General features: G+C 54.3%; 1 protein-coding gene across 6 annotated transcripts in view; it reads right to left on the reverse strand.

Annotated features, from left to right (window-relative positions):
• KIAA1211L (KIAA1211 like) overlaps positions 1-18,713 on the reverse strand; it is a 111,619-nt gene that overhangs the window by 91,654 nt on the left and 1,252 nt on the right. The window contains exon 1 of one of the 6 annotated variants that reach the window (XM_023761506.1): positions 3,247-3,485. The exons of the other annotated variants lie outside the window; for them this stretch is intronic. The gene's annotated coding sequence lies outside the window, so the exon portion shown is untranslated. Of the gene's footprint in view, positions 1-3,246; positions 3,486-18,713 lie in introns of those variants that run through there. 6 annotated transcript variants of the gene reach the window in all.

Below are 18,713 nucleotides of genomic sequence, written 5' to 3' on the forward strand. Positions count from 1 at the left end.
GGGCACCTTCGGATGCTGTTTCCGTCCGCAGTGCTTTCTGCCCACGGTTAAGCCCACGGAAACCCCAAGCGCACCACCCTCTGCTGGCGTGCGGGGCACATGGCAACGGGGAAACCGCAGAGGGGACACGCCCGTGCCGCACACCAAAACCTTTAAAAGTGTTTTATCTGGAACAACGCTGACACGCTCAGGATTAAGTATCTTACTGTCCCACCTCGCTGACTCACACAGCAACAGGAGGGCCGGCTCCCCGCCCCCCCCCCCCCGCCCCCCGGGAGGCACGAAGCCTGCCCTGTTTCCTGGGTGCCGACCACTGGCGTCCGGCAGCGCACCTGTGCCAGAGGCTGGGGAGAGCAGAGAAGGGCAACAGAGGACAAAACATTTTGCAATTTGTTAAGATACCCACGCTAACCCTCCCACCCTCTGAGCAAGAAGGCGGCTTGCGGAGTGGAAGCGGGCCAGGAGGGGAGGCGGCCGCTGTCCGGGGCAGGTCAGCTCAGGTCTGTTCGGCTCTGCCCGCTTGGGTGGCAGGTGGCGGCGAGCACGGCGCTGCCCACACCTGCCTGCCACTTGCTCCTTGGGGTGACATGGCCATCCCCATCTGCCCCCCACTTGTCTCAGGCGTGCTGGGTCACACCAGCTTGGGCTGCACAGTCTGCCCCTTCGCCCACTGCTCGTGCACAACTGGGTATGTGCCAGGCACCCAGCAGCCCGCCCCCCAAGCCCTGAGAGCCCTCCGCCAAGGCTCGGGGCTGCTTGCCTCTGCCTCTGCCTCTGCCTCTCCCCCGCCCGCCCCCCACCTGGCACAGCCACCCCTCCGCTGAAGGAAACACAGCTGAGCTAATTCTGGGCTCCCTGCCACCCGCACAAGCCCACGCCGCACATGTCCTGACTCATTTCTGAGGCGCCAGAAGCAGGGCCCAGGGGAAAGCTGCAAGGCACCCACCGGCACCCTACGAAGCGCCCAGGGCCCGAGGTCCTCGCCTCAGCGGAGCCTGGGGCAGATCTGCGGCCTCTCGCCACCTCGGCCGAAGCACGCTGGGAGGAGATGAGCCCACGCTGCAAACTCCATGCGTTTCTTGAGACATCCAGCCATACACTCGCAGCACACAATCAGGGAGCTAAAATCTGGAGTTAAAAATGAAATCGGTATCACTCTTTCCCACCGAGACCCATTCTGTCATGTGGGAAATTCTCACCCTACTGCCAAGTTCTCACACATAAGAGGCATTAGATCAGAAAAGAAGGGAGAATATTTGTATCTAAAAGCTCAACTCAACCAGATTCAATAGCCGTTTACTGAACACCTATTATCTGTTACTAGAGGCCCGATGCACGAAATTCGTGCAAGAGAAGGCCTTCCTCCCCCAGCTGCCGGCACTGGCTTCCCTCTGGCACCCGGGACCCGGGCTTCCCTGCAGCCCAGGCTTTGTCCGGAAGGTCGTCCGGTATAATTAGCATATTACGCTTTTATTAGTCTAGATTCCTCTGCACCCTCCAGAAATCTCAGTGGGGGTGTGGGAGGCACTGTCACCGTCTCCTTGTGTGGAGTTGTGTGGGTGCCTGAGAGGAAGTGACCAGGAACTGCACTTCTGCCCAGGGGGTGAGGGAGGGAGACAGTGACCTGGGGGCATTGCCGGGCAACCAAGTGGGTGGTGAGGACATAGGGCTGAGGGCTGAGGCCTACGCGTTTGGGATGCTTGCAGAACAGGAAGATCGAGGCTGGAACCTGCGGGCAGTGAGGGGAGGGGCAAGTGTCAGGCGTGGCCCGACACAGAGACACAGGTCAGACTCAGAGGCCTGACCCCTTAGTAACTGAGGAGCACACCTCCCGTCACAGGGCAGGACTGGCCTCCAGGGGGGCACGGAGAGTGTGACCTCCAGGAGCTGAGAGACCCTGACCAAGTAGGAGGTTGGGCGAGTTCCTTTCACGCTCTGAGCCTCGCAACACTGAGTCAGCAGTGAGAGAAGCCTCCCTCGCAGCCCGTTCTGAGGACGACATGGGCTGAGCTGCGTGAGCGCCTGTGGCCTGACATGCCGTGCGTCGGAGGATGGACACCCTGGGGGACTACATGGTTCTGAGCCAGACAGGGTGGGGCCAAACCCCAGCTCAGGGGTTAGAAGCAGCTACTTCACCCTCCGAGCCCCCGCCTCCTCGAGGAGAACGGGAAGAACCTGTGCCTGTTAACAGGCTTGGGAATCAGGCCTCCGTTGCTGCTTTTATTACCGTCATGTCGTTCCCGGAGACACAGGGACCATCGAGGGGCTGGCCCGTGGGCCCAGGTGCCCCGCCCCATCAGGAGCCAGAAACAGTCAGGAAACCCCCCCGGGGAGGAGAGCCCCGGTAACTGTTCTGGGATTCCTCTAAGGGACCTTCCACTTCACCAGCCAGGCCCTCCTCCCGCCTCCTCCAGCGTCACCCAGCCGCCCAACCAGTTCAACAGCAGCCTCTCAACCTCCCACAGCAGGCAGCACCACCGAGCTGGGGCTCCGGGGAGGGCTCCCCTCTCTACATGGGCCTCGCAGCACCTACAGGTGGGTCCCACAGGTATAGACACACACACAAGGCACCTTGGGACACAAGGAGGGGCCCCTGAGCAACCCAGCAGGGTCCTGCCCACCCTCTGCTGCAGACAGCCACCCCCCCAGGCCCATTCCAGGACCCCCCCCCCCATGCAGACAGCCACCCCCCCAGGCCCATTCCAGGACCCCGCCCCACCCCCAGGCCCTCACCCAGCTCCCGAGTCCCCAGGCCCCGGAATCCCCAGCAGGACCAAGCTCCTGTGCAAGGCTAGCAGCAAGGGCAGCCACAGGAGGGCCCAGGAGGAGCCAGAGCAGTCTGTCATGGTGACTCACTTCTGAGCACCGAGAGGCACCTCAAGGGACCCCAGAGTGCGTGGGGCAATAAGGGGGCGGGACATGCCAAAGCCTGTGGCCCTGCCCACGGGGCAGGGATGCTTGAGGATGACCGCCCGGAGCCCTGGGGGTCTGGAGTCCTGCCTGGGTGTGGGCCAACCCGGGAGACAGGGAAGACCCTGTGGGAAACCACCCAGGAGCAGAGGGAGGAGGCCTTCAGCTTCCCCTCGATGACGGACAAGAGCTGTGGGGAGACGGGGTGGGGTGCGCTGGGCCGGTGAAGAGGAGGACTGCTCTGCACAGAGGGCTCCTGGGCCGGGGGAGTGCCGGCCAGGCCTGGGACTGGGCAGGTGGGCAGGCACCGATGGCAGCAGCACTGCTGGGGCTCACGTGATGCATGCAAGTCACACTGAATGCCAACTGGTGACAAGAGGTGAAGGTCCTTCCACAAGGCTTTCTCCGACCCTCAGACTGAAATGAAACACAAGGGCATTCCTTCATAATGTCTGTTACCCAGCACTCAGCCTCCTGGAACCCAAACCCACACCCTGGGCACAGCTCGAATGTTCGAAAGCAAGGCCAAGCCTCCTGTTTGGCGAATGACAAAGCGTGGCCCCTCGGGGCTGGCCAGATTGTTGTCCTCAAAGTCATTGTCAGGCCTCAAACATAGCCCCAAACTTTCAGACAGGGACGGACATCAGGACCTAAACTCCCACGACACTACCCGATCTCAGGGTACACTTAGAAAAACGGGGGGGTCCCTAATTAGCTCATTAGGTTGTAAAAAAGATCTGTGCTATATCCACACAATGGAACACTACTCAGAAATAAGAAGGAATAAACCACTGATACACACAACTACATGGACAGATCACAAAATAAGTACAGGCTGAAAGAAGCCAGAGTGCACACTGTATGACTCCATTTAGACAAAATCCTAGGGAATGTAAACTGAAGAATAGTGACAGAGAGTGACCAGCAGTTGTCTTGTATGGGGCAGGGGAGGGGAGGGATGGAGGGAAGAGATTACCAAGAGCAGGAGGTACTTCTGGGTGATAATATGTTCAGTATCTTGAACGTATTGTTGCTTTCACAGGAGTACACGTATCTCAAAACTTACCTAATTGTTCACTTTAAATGTATGCAGATTATATGCCAATTATAACTCAACAAAACTTTTTAAAAAAGTAATCCATGCTGATTAGAAAAATACGGAAAAATATTAAATCTCCCACAATCATATCACAGCTTACCAGAAATAACATTTTTCTGTTTCCTTCCAACCTTTTCCCTATATGCACACATATAAGTTTATTTTTATAAAACATTTTGGTATTGGGATGGGAGTAGGAAATATAAAAATGTAGAATGGGACTCCTCTTTTAAAAAGGTTTATGTTATACGAACTTTTTTTTCTTTCAAAGTTGTATGTCCTGTGTGTTTTGTTTGACTTGGATGCCGATCCTTCATACACACGGAGAATAGAGGGTGGGACGGCAGCTCCCAGGGGAGGGGTGAGCGGCCAGGAGGGGGAGGATCCCCGAGGCAAAGCCTGCCTGGAGGGGCAGGGTGTCTATTGCCCCTGGGGAAGCCTGTCCGGTGTCAGCACCCCTCCTGTGGCTCAGTCCACCCTAACCTTCTCTTTCTCTGAATCGAGCCTAAATGACCGCATCTGGCTCCTATTACCTGATCAATCAAAACTCACTGAAAACACAAAGACCAGCCCATTCTCCCAACATGTCCCGTCTTCACTTTGGCCCCTGGCCCTATCTCTCGTCTCCTTCTCTGCCTCCAGCTCCGGCCACCATCCTTCCTGCTTCCTCATTTAGCTTTGATCACGAAGTTCCCTTGTGACTGAGCATCCTTCCTTCACAAATGCTCTCAAGGGCTAGACCGAATTCCGGCGGATGAATGACTCATTCCCCATCACTGTGCGTTCAAACCGCTTCCAAATTCCCACCTTTATAAATAACATTGTGATGAACATCCTTGCACAGAACTCTCTGGACTGCAGGTTTAACTGTTCCCTTGGGGGAAATTCCTAAACGTGGAAGCACCATGATAAAGAGATGAGTTCTTTTAAGGATTTGGGGACATTTTGCCAAACTGCTTGGCAGAAGGCTGCCTTCCACTCCCGAGGGCATAGGAGCGTCCGTGCGCCCTCCCACTTGCACTGAGTGCCATCACCCCCCAACAATACCCGAGAGCAAGGACAGTGTCTCCTCTGAAGCGCACCTGTTTGCTGCCATACGACGGACTTTCTCACACTCACTGCCACTGTTCCTCCTGTGAGACCTAATGCACACCCTTCACTCACCCTCCTACTGGGAGTTCCCTTATAACAAGTTCTTCATATCAATTTTCAGAGTTCTTTAGGCGAGAGGGGATTTGTCATAAAGGCTGCGGGCATTTTTTCACATTTGATCAGGGGACTGTTGATTGTGTTTGGGGTTTTCTTTTGCATACTAAAGGTCGTATTCCCCCTGATGAATTATCAAAACATTTTTGGCCTTGTGGCTTCTGCCTCCAGTATCATGTTTCTCATCCCACCGTATCTTAAATCCTTACCTAAAGTGAATTTAATGATTTACTTTTTGCATTTAAAATGTTAATGCACATGAAATATATTTTGAGGTTTGATATTGAGAAACCTGATGGTTTCCCAAGTGGCTAAATATTAACTAAATCTACTCACTTCTGTTTTCCAGACTTTCTTTTCTTTTCTTTTTTTAATATATATTTTTATTGATTTCAGAGAGGAAGGAAGAGAGAGAGAAAGATAGAAATATCGATGATGAGAGAATCATTGATTGGCTGCCTCCTTCATGCCCCCCACTGGGATGGAGCCTGAAACCTGGGCATGTGCCCTCAACTGGAATTGAACCCAGGACCCTTCAGTCCGCAGGCCAACGCTCTATCCACTGTGCCAAACCAGCCAGGGCTTCCAGATTTTCTAGTCTGTTCCATGGATAGGCTTTCTACTCCCACCCCAATACCAAAATGTTTATATTATTACTAGAGGCCCAGTGCACAAAATTTGTGCACTGGGGGGTGGGGGACCCCTCAGCCCAGCCCGCACCCTCTCCCAGTCTGGGACCCCTTGGCAGACATTCCTCTCACAATCCGGGATCCCTAACTCCTTACTACCCGCCTGCTCACTGCTCCTTACCACTAGGCTCGCTGCTCCTTAGCGCTGCTGCGGAGGCGGGAGAGGCTCCTGCCACCCCTGCTGCACTCTCCAGCCATGAGCCTGGCTTCTGGCACTGACCACCAGGGGGTAGCTCCTGCGTTGAGCGTCTGCCTCCTGGTGGTCAGTGCGCATCATAGCAACCGGTCATTCTGGTCATTCTGCTGTAACGGTCGCTTAGGCTTTTATTATATAGATAGATTTATGGTATGTTTTCACATCTGATAGGTTATCCACCCAGATTCTGGTGGGCGATGGCATTAAATCCATAAATTAATTTGGGAATGACCTAAATATTTAAAATATTGACCCCTCCCATCCATCCAGGAACATGCAGAATCTCTCCATTCATACACGCTCTTACGTGCCAGTGCTCTCCACACAGTTCCTGCGAGCACCTTCCCGGTCCCAGCTCTGGTTCTCCCCTGAGCGAACAGCTTCCGCATCACACATCACACTTCTTGCCTTTCTTACGGGCAGAGAGGCGGCACTGCACACACCTCGGCGTGTAGGCACTGTCTCTGCACCCTCCCCCCCCTCCCCCCGAGCACGGCTGGTTTCAGGGCCTTCATGAGCGGTCACCCCTCCGGGCCTCCAGGGCCCTGGCCACTGAGAGGTGCCGTTACTTCCCCCAGGATGCAGGGCCTCCCCATTCCTCTGAAACGCCTCTGCCCTCGAAAGCCCTCCTCACGGTCAACGTCCTGTCCACCAGACATGGCCCGTCCTACGCAGGCCCGGCCGTCCTCCATGGAGATGCCTCTCTCTGCGCTTCCTGCCTGTCGCAATGACGCACACTCTTCTAGACCCACTCACATGCTACTCCATCAAACAAATTCATTATCCCGCGGGGTGTGCCTTTTGCGGAGTGGCCCTGATCTTAGTCTAATTATGGTAAGAGCTGCTCACACGTCTGTGCCCTCTCAGGTGACTGGGAGGCCAGCCCACACCTAGGCCTCGCTGCCTCCAGTCACAGGGCAGCGCTCAGGCTGCAGCAAGAGCGTTTTAACCACCTGGATGGAGGGACTGGGAACGCGCACCACGGATGCGCGGAGTGAGTCCCTGCTCACTCCCGAGCCAGGAGGCCAGGAGGAAGACGTACTCAGAAGGCGCCGAGGACAAAGGAGTGACTGTGCCTCTTCGGAGCGGATGGGTGCGAGCCAGCCCAGCCCTGCACCCTTGGAATCTCCCCAGACAAGGTCCTGGCTCCTCCCGCCCGCAGGAAGGTGGGAGCCCCGGTCTTAGAAACCAAAACTGGCCCAGACACACTCAGGTGAAGGCCAAGCTGTCAGCCCCGGCCACACAGCAGAGTGGCCTGCAAAGCTTGTTAAACACAAACTCCAGTCCCGTCCAAACCTCCTGAGTCAGCCGGGGAGGTGAGGCCAGGCAGCTGCAGAGGTGCACCCGGCCAAGGCAGGGCCCAGGGAAGCCACCTCCACCTTCTGGCCTTCCCTGGATAAGGAATGTGGGCAAGCAAAGAAGAAGGAAACCGACATCTGACAATGGCTAGAGGCCAAGCACTGGACTGGGAAAGCACCTGACACAGAGTCTAATCCCCTCTGCCAACCGGGATGAGTTACTGCTCCGACTCAGAGAAGTGGAACATTCCCAGGTGTGTGAGTCTCATCACCAGTGACCAGGCTGGGACTAGGACCCAAAACAAAGGAAAGCAAAAACTAACACCCATATTTGAGAACGCCAGCCTTAGCTGGTTTAGCTAAGCCTGAAGGTCCTCACATTTCCAGCATGTGCCTCTCAGGGGGGCCTGAGCCCGAGGCACCCCGAGACTGGTCCTGAGCCTGCCTCACTGAGCGGGCGCTGCGCAAGCTGCAGTCTTCTCAGGTGCCCCGCTTCTCCTTCAGCCCCACGCGCCCGGGCACTGCCAAGCCACGCCAGCGAGGGCCCCCCCCCTCCCCCCGCCATTGACCGCCTCTGTGACTGCTCAGGCCGTTCCACAGGCCAGGAGGACCCTGTCACACTCCCAGCCAGGGCCAGTGCGTAACTTTCTTGGGCTCTGTGCACTTCTGCCTTCATGGGCCCCTCCTTCTATTAAAAATAAAAAGTATATTTTACAACTGCATCGGTACAAAGATGAACATATTTTTATATACTAAGATACTTTCTCTGACCTTAAGTTCATGTCTCCCTTCTCATTTTAAAGTAAATTAAGACATGTTTGTGGATCCCTGAAACTATTATGGACCCTCGGCATTGTGCCTCCCCTGCTGGGGGACAATTGGCCCTGCCCTCGGCCCCGCCCCTCGTGGTCCCCAGAACACTCCCCATGGAAGACCCAGCCCAAGTACAGCCAGTACCTCTATGACCCGGATCCCCCAGCCCTGCCCCAGTGGGACCTGCTGCCCTGACTGCCACACTCCCTGCACTATGATGATGTGTCTACAGCTACTGCTTAGCTGTGAGTTCCACAGGGGCCTCGGTTCTGTGTGCTGAAGAACACGGGACAGGATGAGCAGAAGTGAACTTTTATGGTGAAACTACTCGCTGATTTGACAGGTCTGTGTGAGGGGCTCTCGTCTGGTTTTCTTGCGGCCAAATATCTCATATTCAGATCGACTCCACACCGGCTACCTCCCACAGGTGCCCAGGAAGCCAAGGGGCCTGCGAGGCTCGCCTACTAGGGGAGGGACATGCCCGCAGAGTCTCAGAGCCTTCTCCGAGGTCCGGGGAGAAGAGAGGGTCTGGAGCAGCTCACGGTCCCTGCGAGGCTGAAACGACTGAGGTATCTAATGCTATGGCTCCGCTGCGCGAGGGCACTTCACCTGCCTTGTAAGAGTGCAGATGCTTGGGATTGCTTTTGGTGCCTGAAAGCTGAGAAAAAATGCAGAATTAGAGAAAATTAGGCAGTCCTTAGTCATTGGAACGTTGGTGTTACTGACCCTGCTACATCTTTTAAATGTGTCTTTGTGTTTGGTTACCTCTTTTATTGTTGTTGTTGTTGTTGTTATTGCTTTTTAGAGAGAGAGGAAGGGAGAGGGATAGAGAGATAGAAACATCAATGAGAGAGAAACATCCACCGGCTGCCTCCTGCACGCCCCCTACTGGGGAATTGCCCTGACCGGGAATTGAACCTGTGACCTCCTGGTTCATGGGTTGACACTCAACCACTGAGCCACAGGCATCCGGGTTGGTTACTTTTTAGACCACATTCTCTTCATTCATATGGGGTGTTTTTGTGTGTGTGTGTTGTTTGTTTTTTGTATTAAAGTAGTTTTGTCCTAAAAAGAAAACACCCGGGAGTAGAAAACCACACTTGGTCTCCTCCCTGGATAGAGCCTCGCTGCAGAAGCGTTATGATCCCAGGCACCCCCTGGTGGAACCTGCTTAAATTGCAGGCAAAGTCCCCTGGAGGGAACAGCAAACTGCAAAAGGGCACACCCATATTTATGAAGGGCTACAAGTATTAACTCTACAAGCATCGAGCCTTAGTTTTTTACATGCCAATCCCTGATGCACAATCATTATGTGAAAGTGGAACCAATATGATGTCGCAGACACGGGCAGGTTACTATATTTCAATATGTGTAGATGTTATCTCAAAGAACCTCAAAATCCATAGTGTCTTTCTGTTTATATATATTTTCCTCCTTGATAGAGCGTGAAAACATAATCACTTTCATGTGAAAGGTTCCCCAAATTGCTGGATGCTACAAAGGGACCCTTATGCTCAGAAAGACCAGGGCGTTAGGGGGAGAGCCCACAGCCTTAAAGAACCAGACACCGCGGCAGGCCCTCCTGGACACTGCGCCTTAAGGTGAATTCAGATGGGATTTCAGTCTGGCTGCCAGGGAGGAGCTTCCACGGCAACCTCGTACAGAGACTGTAAGTCCGTCCGTCAGAAGAGCAAAGAACTGCAATACAACAGCAGTGTTTATTTGGGAGCCGGGGAGAAACAAGAACAGATGATGTTTGGGAAGTCTCTGCTCCTTCAGCTGATCATGCTCACCCAGGACCACACTCAGGCCGCCACCGCGGAGCCAATGCCAAGTCAGGATCCCGGGCAGACCCCACCCCCTCAGGGACACAGGGAACCACCTCCCTCTCCGCCCCACTTGGGTCTCCTTGGATGGGGACAGGCAAGTCACCTTCCCTCCCTCACCTCCAACAGTGATAACCAGTTCACCTTCCAAGGTTATTCCAAGAATTAGCGGGATCATGTATTCCTTCAGTGCCTGATAGTGGCTGGAATACACACAAGCTGAGGCCACTGGTTCCAAACCTTCCTCCCTCAAGTCCCCCTTTGGCTTTTATTCTCACAGACTGCAGCCATTTAACATTTACTCCCCCAGAAGGCAAGGAAGGGCTAGTTACGGGCTTACTCTGGGCCATGCACTGTTCACACCATCCTCCCGTTAACCCGCAGCAACGCTCTAGGACCTAGGGTCTAGGTGGCTGTGAGAACCACATGCATTTTCCAGGCGGGAATGGAGGCCGTGAGAGGCCGCACGGCCGAGAACAGGAGGGCCAGGCGCTGCATCCAGGGCTCCCAGCCACAGGCCTTATTCTACTTCAACTAGGAAAGTGTTAACCAAAAAAGGGAGAGGTGGAACGTAAGGCTTAATTATAATGAAATGTTTTGAACTCATACTTGTACATCGGCCATGTCCACAGGAAGTATTGCCTTTGCTTCTCCCAACTCTGGAAGGCAGGCACCTCAGCACCCCAATGCGCAGAGGAGGAAGAGAGCCCAAGGCTGTGACCCAGGTCACCCCACAGCCAGGCCACCAGGGCGGATCCAGGTCGGACCAGCCTCCCGTCCACGTCGTCCCCCTGCCAGGGCCCCCTGTGACCTTCCCCTCCTCCTTTCCCGCAGCGGAGCAGGAGGGAGGGGAGGGCTCTGCATAGACTCCCGGGGCGAAGTCAGGGAGGAGGTCTCTGGGGGGAGCTGACCCAGAGGCATGAGCCCTTCTGGTGGCCCAGGCCCTGTGGACACTCCGGGAGGAAAATGTCAAAGAGCGTTCACTCCCATCAAGTTATGCGGACACTTCCCAGCATTTCAGTTAACAGTTCAAAACAGGTGAAACGCAGGTGACAGGAAAGGACCCGGTTCAAACCCTGCTCCACTTGTACTGGTGACGTAGGGAAGCCCCATAACCCCCTGGCCTCAGGGCCCTCCTCCGTGAGGAATAAAGCAAGCACGGCACCTGGCGTGTTAGCTGACAGCAACCAGGGTAAAACCACCCACCACACGGCACGGCATGGGGAGAGCAGAGAGCTGCACCCAGAGGGAGCCTGCAACCACAGAAACACCTGAATTCACAGTAATTATGCACAAAAGCCTGTTTGAGGAGAACTACTGTTCACAAATTGACTGATGAACAATTGTAACTCATGAAAAAAAACTGGCCACTAACTTAAACTTAGCAGGATGTTAACTCTTGCTTCCCACCCCGGCCTGGTGAGGGGGACTATTCCACATTCACAGGACACCGCCAAGAAAGGGGCAGGGAGACAGGGGTTTGCCAACGTGGGGAGAACACAGCCGGGCTGCCAGGCCAGGCCCTCCCGCTGGGGCAGGCCCGGGGCTGACTGTCACAGGGGTCTGTGGGCAGGCCCGGGGCTGACTGGCACCCCATGGTCTGGGACAGGGCCGGTCTGCAGAGACCACTGCCTGGGGCCCCACCACGCGTCTGCCTGCTTGGAGCTCAGGCTGGTGAAGCTCCCAATCTGGTTTTGCAGAGGAAAGCGTCGGGCTCCGTCACAGAGCTCCCAGGACGACCAAAGGCTGACTCAGTGAGACGGGACCAGGCCCACCATACCCCTGGCTAATTCGGTGGCTCTAATACAGTGGTTCTCAACCTTCTGGTCCTCTCAATACAGTTCCTCATGTTGTGACCCAACCATAAAATTATTTTCGTTGCTACTTCATAACTGTAATGTTGCTACTGTTATGAATCATAATGTAAATATCTGATATGCAGGATGGTCTTAGGCGACCCCTGTGAAAGGATCGTTCAACCGCCAAAGGGGTCGCAACCCACAGGTTGAGAACCGCTGATCTAATATAACATAAAAAGTACAAAATTAAAGAAGAGAGACAGGTGAGAAGCTCCTCCCACCTGGTTTGCTCACTGCCTGCTGGAGGCGGGGACACCCAGGACTCCACTTCCCGGCTTCCCTCCACATTACATCCTCTTCTACCTGGGAATCCTGAAGACTCGTGGGAATCCTGAAGAGCCAGATGCTGACGGCGCTGTCGACCAAGATCTTGGTGTGAAAGAAATCATTTCAGGGAGAACATGCATGTCCGAGGAGGAGGCTTGTATGTGCACAGGAAATCTACGGAGGGGATGGGACGTCGGAGGAACCAGCCAGAGGAATGTGCGAAAGGGCACGGACAGGCACGTTCACTGTCATCTGTTACTAAATGGCAAAAGGATGAAAATGCGCTCCCTAAATGTCCATCCAAAGGGGCGTGGGTGAGTCAGCGGAGGCCTACCCATCCGATGGCGCTCCTCACAGCCACAGGGGCTGCTGCTATGGAAGGTTATCTAATAATGTGGAAATGAGACTCAACACGCACTACTAATTGTGAAGGGCAACCCACAAAACAATCTTGACGTGCCCGCTTTTGTTTTAATTATTTATTATTTTTTAATCCTCACCTGAGGACATGTTTTTATTGATTTTGAAAGAGGGAGGGAGGGAGGGAGGGAGGAACATCAATGTGAGAGAGAAACATCGATTAGCCACCTCCCATACACACCCTGACCAGGAATCAAACCCACAACCTAAGTATGCGCCCTGACCCGGAATCGAACCTGCAATCTCTTGGTGCATGGGATGATGTTCCCACCACCTGAGCCACACAGCCAGGGCGTGACCTTTATAATTGAATATATACGTTTGTACATACATGCATGTGTGAATATTCGGTATAGCACAGGACATTTGGAAGATGTGCCCCCAAATGTTACCGAGACACCTGCTCATGTTCTGGCCCAGGTGTGCTGGACACAGAGACTGTCTGTTACGGTGGCACCTGGCCCTGAGCCACACGAGGGACCAGCCAAAGGGCAGACTGGATGGAATGAGCCAAATCACCACCCTGGTCCCAGCCCCAGACGGCAGGCAGGCTGCTCTGTGCCAAGTTCACTTTCTTCCTGTCCACAGCGGTTCCTCCTCCACCTACAGATCCCCCGGGCTGCCCCAGGGCCCATGAAACACACCCAGTAATTTCACTTCTAAATGTGGTACCAGATAAGCCCTACCTACTCAATTCCAAGTCCCGGATTTGCTCAAGAAAGCCACAGGGACAAGATGACACCGGCCAGGCCTTGGAAAACGGATGACTCAGGTCTTCTGAGCGCGTGTGTGCCTATGTGAAGAGCCCATTTCGCCCAGAGAGTATCCTGGAAATGCTGACCTGTGACGATTTAAATATCTGACTTCCGATGGAGCATGCAGCTGACACCCAACAACCTTCCAAAAATACGTGACCAATTCTATTCCCGTGGAAATGATCCCCGTTCACAGGGGATGAGTCACCAGGTGGAGTGGTGTGGCCGTGGTTCAGATGCCAAGTGGGTGGGTCTCACCCGCCAACAACCCCGTCCTCCTTGCTCCTAGAGCAGAGTCTGCTCAGGAAGGACCCAGGAGAAGTTCTTTGTGGGGAGGGCGTGAGGGAAAACATGAATCATTAAGGGACGGAATCAAGAAGGCCCTCGGGACTGGGAGTTAGGAATTAAACCCGGGTTAGAGTAGCGGGGGCAGCGTGGAGACGGGGCCTCGGAGCGGCACACTGCATGTCCCATGCGATGCAGAGCAGTGAACTCTAGAGACTCAGGTCTGCGGAGAGCATTGTGCTAACTGAAATCAGCCAGTCAGAGAAAGACCGACACCATGGGATCGCACTTATATGTGGAATCTAATGGACAAAAATAGCAAACTAGAAACAGAAGCATAGAGACACAGAACAGTGACAGCTGTCGGAGGGGAGGGAGGTTTGGGGGCTGAGTGAAAAAAAGGTGAAGGAATTAAGCCAAATATATATATATATATATATATATATATATATATATATCCCCAAAACACATAAGCACAAACAACAATACAGTGATAGCCAGAGGGAAAGGGGGTTGGGGAGGTGGGGACAGAGAGAGACTGCTGGGGCGATGGGCGCACAGCGCAGTGTGCGATGATGTTTGTGGAGCTGGACACTTGAAACCTGTACGGTTTTGCTAACCAATGTCACCCCAAGAAACTCAATAAAAAAAGAGAGACCCAGGTCTGAGCCTCTGCCCCGAGACGAAGTGTGGCCTCCACACCCACTGCACCTGTCCCTGCACCTGCCAGTGCAGACACTGCGCTGGCCACAGGCCGGCCACCAGACCACGAAGAGCTGAGTGGAGCCTGCCTAGCACAAGGCTCACAGCAGCATGTCTGGCGGGACTAATGACCATTCTCCACGGTCACTTGTTTCCCGAGGAGCTGAGAGCAGAACCCAGCCTTGGACGCACACTTCGGTGTCCATCTGCGAACCTGAAGTGGGTGTGAACAAGCCACATGAGCCCGTGTAGACCTCCCGGTCCCAGAGGTCAGCATGCACCGCAAGCTCACCCATGTCAACGGGACAATGGCTTCACAGAAATAGTCCCAATCTGGAAACTGGTTTAAGGGTCTAATTAAGTGCTGTCTTGTCAGAAAACAGTCAATTCTGAGGAAAAGAGAGCTAAGGGAATGCTGACTCTTACAAGCTAAGTTAAGCATAAATACTCAGGAGGCAGAGCACACGCGTATCAGAGAGAGAGAAAGGCGTGGAAGGACAGAGGGGCACTGAAGGTGCAGGAGGCCACACACGCCCAGGCAGCCGGGCGGTAGATGTTCACAGCACGCTCACTGCTCTCCGAAATGGTACTGAATATTCATAAGGTCATGCTCATGAGACTAAGTATACAATTTAGGTCTTAACTCAGTTACCCACTGGTGACACCCATTCGGGCCTCTAGTCCAAGGCTGCTCATCAAGTCCTCGGCAAGCCGCAGAGGTGGCAGGACGGAGCTGTCCCCACGCTTGCCAGTAGGACACCTGTGTGTTCACTGGTGCGGCCCCTCCCGTCCATGGCCCCACAGCTAGCACTTTAATCTGGTCCCTGCGACCTCAAATTAGCAGGAAAAGCGGATGCGAATGCTGCGAACCCCTGGACTAGGTGCTGAGGGTCTCCCACCAACTTGCACCCTCTCCTGCCGGTTACCTCCCCATCTCCTTCCCTTTGCTTCCCACTGAGTGTTTTAAATCGCACCAAGGGCCCTGGCTGGTGTGGCCCAGTTTGGTTGGGCGTTGTCCCATGCACTGAAAGGTTGCCGGTTCAATTCCCCATCAAGGCTCATGCCCGGGTTGCATTGTGGGCTCAATGCCTGGGTTGCTGGCTCGATCCCCAGTAGGGGGCGTGCAAGAGGCAGCTGATCAATGTTCCCCTCTCATATCAATGTTTCTCTCCCTCTCCCTCTCCCTCTCCCTTCTGCTCTCTCTAAAAATCAGTACAATATTTTGTAAACAAATAAATTAGTTAATTGCACCAAGGTTATTGCCCACCTGACACCTCCCAGTAGCTCTGCTCGGGAGCACCCGGTACAGCAGACTTGCTCCCCTGTGCAGACCCTCCATTGCTTTAGGTACTTTACTAGGGGCTGCTCACTGGGAATTATAATAAATGCTCTCTCACCGTCTAAGAAGACAATGGAAGATTAATAGCTACAAATCATTTATGAAACATTTTCTCTGCTGATATAGTATCTCAGGTGGTGTGTGCCTGTGTGCGTGCATGTGTGTGTGTGTGTGTGTGTGTGTGTGTGTGTGTGTCACCAGCCCCACTCAGTGGGGTGTCTGAGGTCACAGGGCCTCTAAGTGGCAGAGCTGGCACTGGAGCCCTGACTGTCCGCCTGCCCCCTTTGCTGGACCACCTGCTTTAAGAAAGCAAAGCACCTCTGACATTTTCGTATCCCGCACTGGCCGCGGCCACGCTGAGTGTTTCTTGGGAAACGTGCGCATCACAGCGAATGCTTCTGCTCCTCCCGCAGATGTGAGAATTCGGGGAGGAACCACGGAGCTTGGTGTACGGACCTCAGAGGGTAGGCAAGTTCCTGGAAGTTCTCAAACCTAAGACTTTTAAAAACCGGTCCCACACACCAGGGCCAGGAGCAAACAAATAACTTCCTATTCCTCACCCTTCAAAAGGATCTTTTGTAATTTCTGTCACAGGCACCTTAAGCGTAAGAAAAACATCTGCGAGCCCTGCCTACAGGAACGTGCGCAGGAACATGCAAGGGTCTGCACAGAACGAGTGGCCGACGCTGGTGAGGGGCTCCCCGGTGGCCTGGCCAAACATGTCTCGTCTCCTGTCAGTGTGCGGAGCGCTCACGTGGCATCTGCTGGTTTGAGACCCACTGAGCTCAGGATTAAGGGGTAAAGCACATTAAAGCCACACACAGAATCCTCAGGTAATTAATTCCTCAGAATCACAAACATGGCTGAAGGACCGATTACCTGACCAAAAGGTTTGAAATGATTTTCCAGATGCACATATTTTAAGAAAAACAGGATTAAATGAAAATGCCTCTGGTCTCCACTCAGTCAGGAGAAAGCACGGGAATTTAGAATGCCGTCCTCCCTGCAGGGGACACTAACTGTACCAGGTTTACAGCAACCTGGGCAAGGAAAGGGGCCAGCAGGGCCCCAGGAAGAGTCAAGACACAGCTGGGTCCCGAAAGGCCACTCCGGGCGGGTCCTTCTGTCTCCAGGGGTTCAAGAGTTCCTTCTCATGGGAGGTTCTCTTTCATCTCATGTCCCTGGGCCAAGACTTAATGTTCCTTAAAGCCCCACCTCCTCCGAGAAGCCTTCCTTGACCACTTCACCTTCCACCCACGGTCAACAAAACCCAGGGCTTGGGTATTCAGCTTTGGGCCTCAAACAAGGCTGACTGTGTTCTCCGAGTAATTCCTCAGCCCCCTGAAGAAGCAATTATGTCTGGGACTCTTCTGTATTTCTCCATTGCTTTCAGGAAATACAAGCACACAGTAGACCATTCTGATGATGAAGACACGGCAGCATGAATAGGCAAGATGGTTTGGAAGACGTTAATCCACATGAAATTGACTTACTGGGCTGGGCTCAGCACCATGTAAGCAGAAAGCGTTTGTCTTCTCCCCCCACCCCCCACCAACCCTTCACAGCGGCTCTTTCTCCTGCTGCCTCCCAGCCCCGACTGGTTGCTCCAGAAGCTCCCCCACCCCAGCTTCCCAGTCTTTCTCAGGTAATAATTCTAGTGCACATAACCCAGGCTGGAGCCCAGAAGGATGGCGAAGGGGGGGAGGAAGAAGCTGCCTCTTCTATTTCCCCTTGTTCCTGCCTGCACCAGGCCCATTTGTTTCTCCAGGGATGGGGGAATTAATTTAAAAAAGATATTTAATTTTCCCTTTACATATCACAAGCAAAGCTTGGAAGTTTTGGCCCAGACCTTTTACTCTAAGCCACATTATACAGAGGACAGAAGACACAACCTGAGGAAGATTCCTGCCCCCAGGTAGAAAAAGCTCCTTCTCATATGGGGCAAGGGGGTGTCCTGGAGGGACCAAAGCCCCTTTCCCCCTTGGCACCCGGGCCTGGAGGAGGAGAGGTGAATGGGGGGCACAGAAACCCCTGCGAGGCAGAGGGGGGGTTTTGGGAAAGCCCGGGGGAGCTTCTGTCCTGTGGTCCCGCTGGGAACAGAAGACCACTCAGGACAGCAGGATGGCAGCCCAGCACGGCTCCCACCGCCTGGGCGGGCGCTCAGGTGCCCAGGAGGGACCTGGGCCCAGAGTGTGAGGACCTCTGGGCTAGGATGCAGGAGGCAGGTCCCCGCTGCAGCTCACCCCGTGACACCCGCTGGACAACACTCAGTGGAAACAGGAGGAGGCTCAGGGGTGGGTGGGAAACTCACCAGAGGATCAGATGACCAACAAGAGGACACTCTCCCACCACCCTGATGTGGCCGCAGCCTGCGCCCGGCGCCCAGAGACCACCTGCAGCAAGAAGGGCCCCCAGGGACCTGCACAGACTGAGAGGGTGGCTCTCCAGGGACCAAGCTGCTTTAAACTAGCCAGTGACTGAGATAATATCACTTGAATTCAGTTCAGGAGAATCACAATCGTGAGCTAGGTCCAAAAATAACCAAAGGAAGCAAAGTCCTTGGTTTAGGGCAGCAAAATTAAGTTCTTTTAAAACAAAACAAAGGTTGCACACGACCACTTGTAGCTGGTAAGCTCCACCCCTTCCATGATAAACCTGACAGGAAGCAGCTGGACTGATTCCAACACTCCTGGGGGGGGCGGTGCGGGGATCCCCAGGCAGAATTCACGTGTCTGTGCATGACAAGGCTCGAGGCTCACCTCGGAGGAAAAGCAGGTGGCTGTGAGCTCACCCGGGCAGACGCAGGCCCGCGGGGCCATCAGGAAAACCTACCCACCAGGCGGCCCGGCGCTTTCACACATACTCTCTCATTTTCCCGGACAGCATCCCTGCGAGCTGGCGACCACCACTCCCATTCTCCCACTCACTGAGACTCAACAAGCTCGAGATGACCACACTCAATGGCAACACCGCGCTAGGACAGCCGCCCCTCAGCAAGCCCACACAGCGGCCTCCCTCTCTGCATTCGCTGTGCAGCAGCCACGGGAGG

This window comes from Myotis lucifugus, unplaced genomic scaffold, assembly GCF_000147115.1.
Source record: "Myotis lucifugus unplaced genomic scaffold, Myoluc2.0 scaffold_210, whole genome shotgun sequence".
In the NCBI taxonomy this organism is placed as follows: Eukaryota; Metazoa; Chordata; class Mammalia; order Chiroptera; family Vespertilionidae; genus Myotis; species Myotis lucifugus.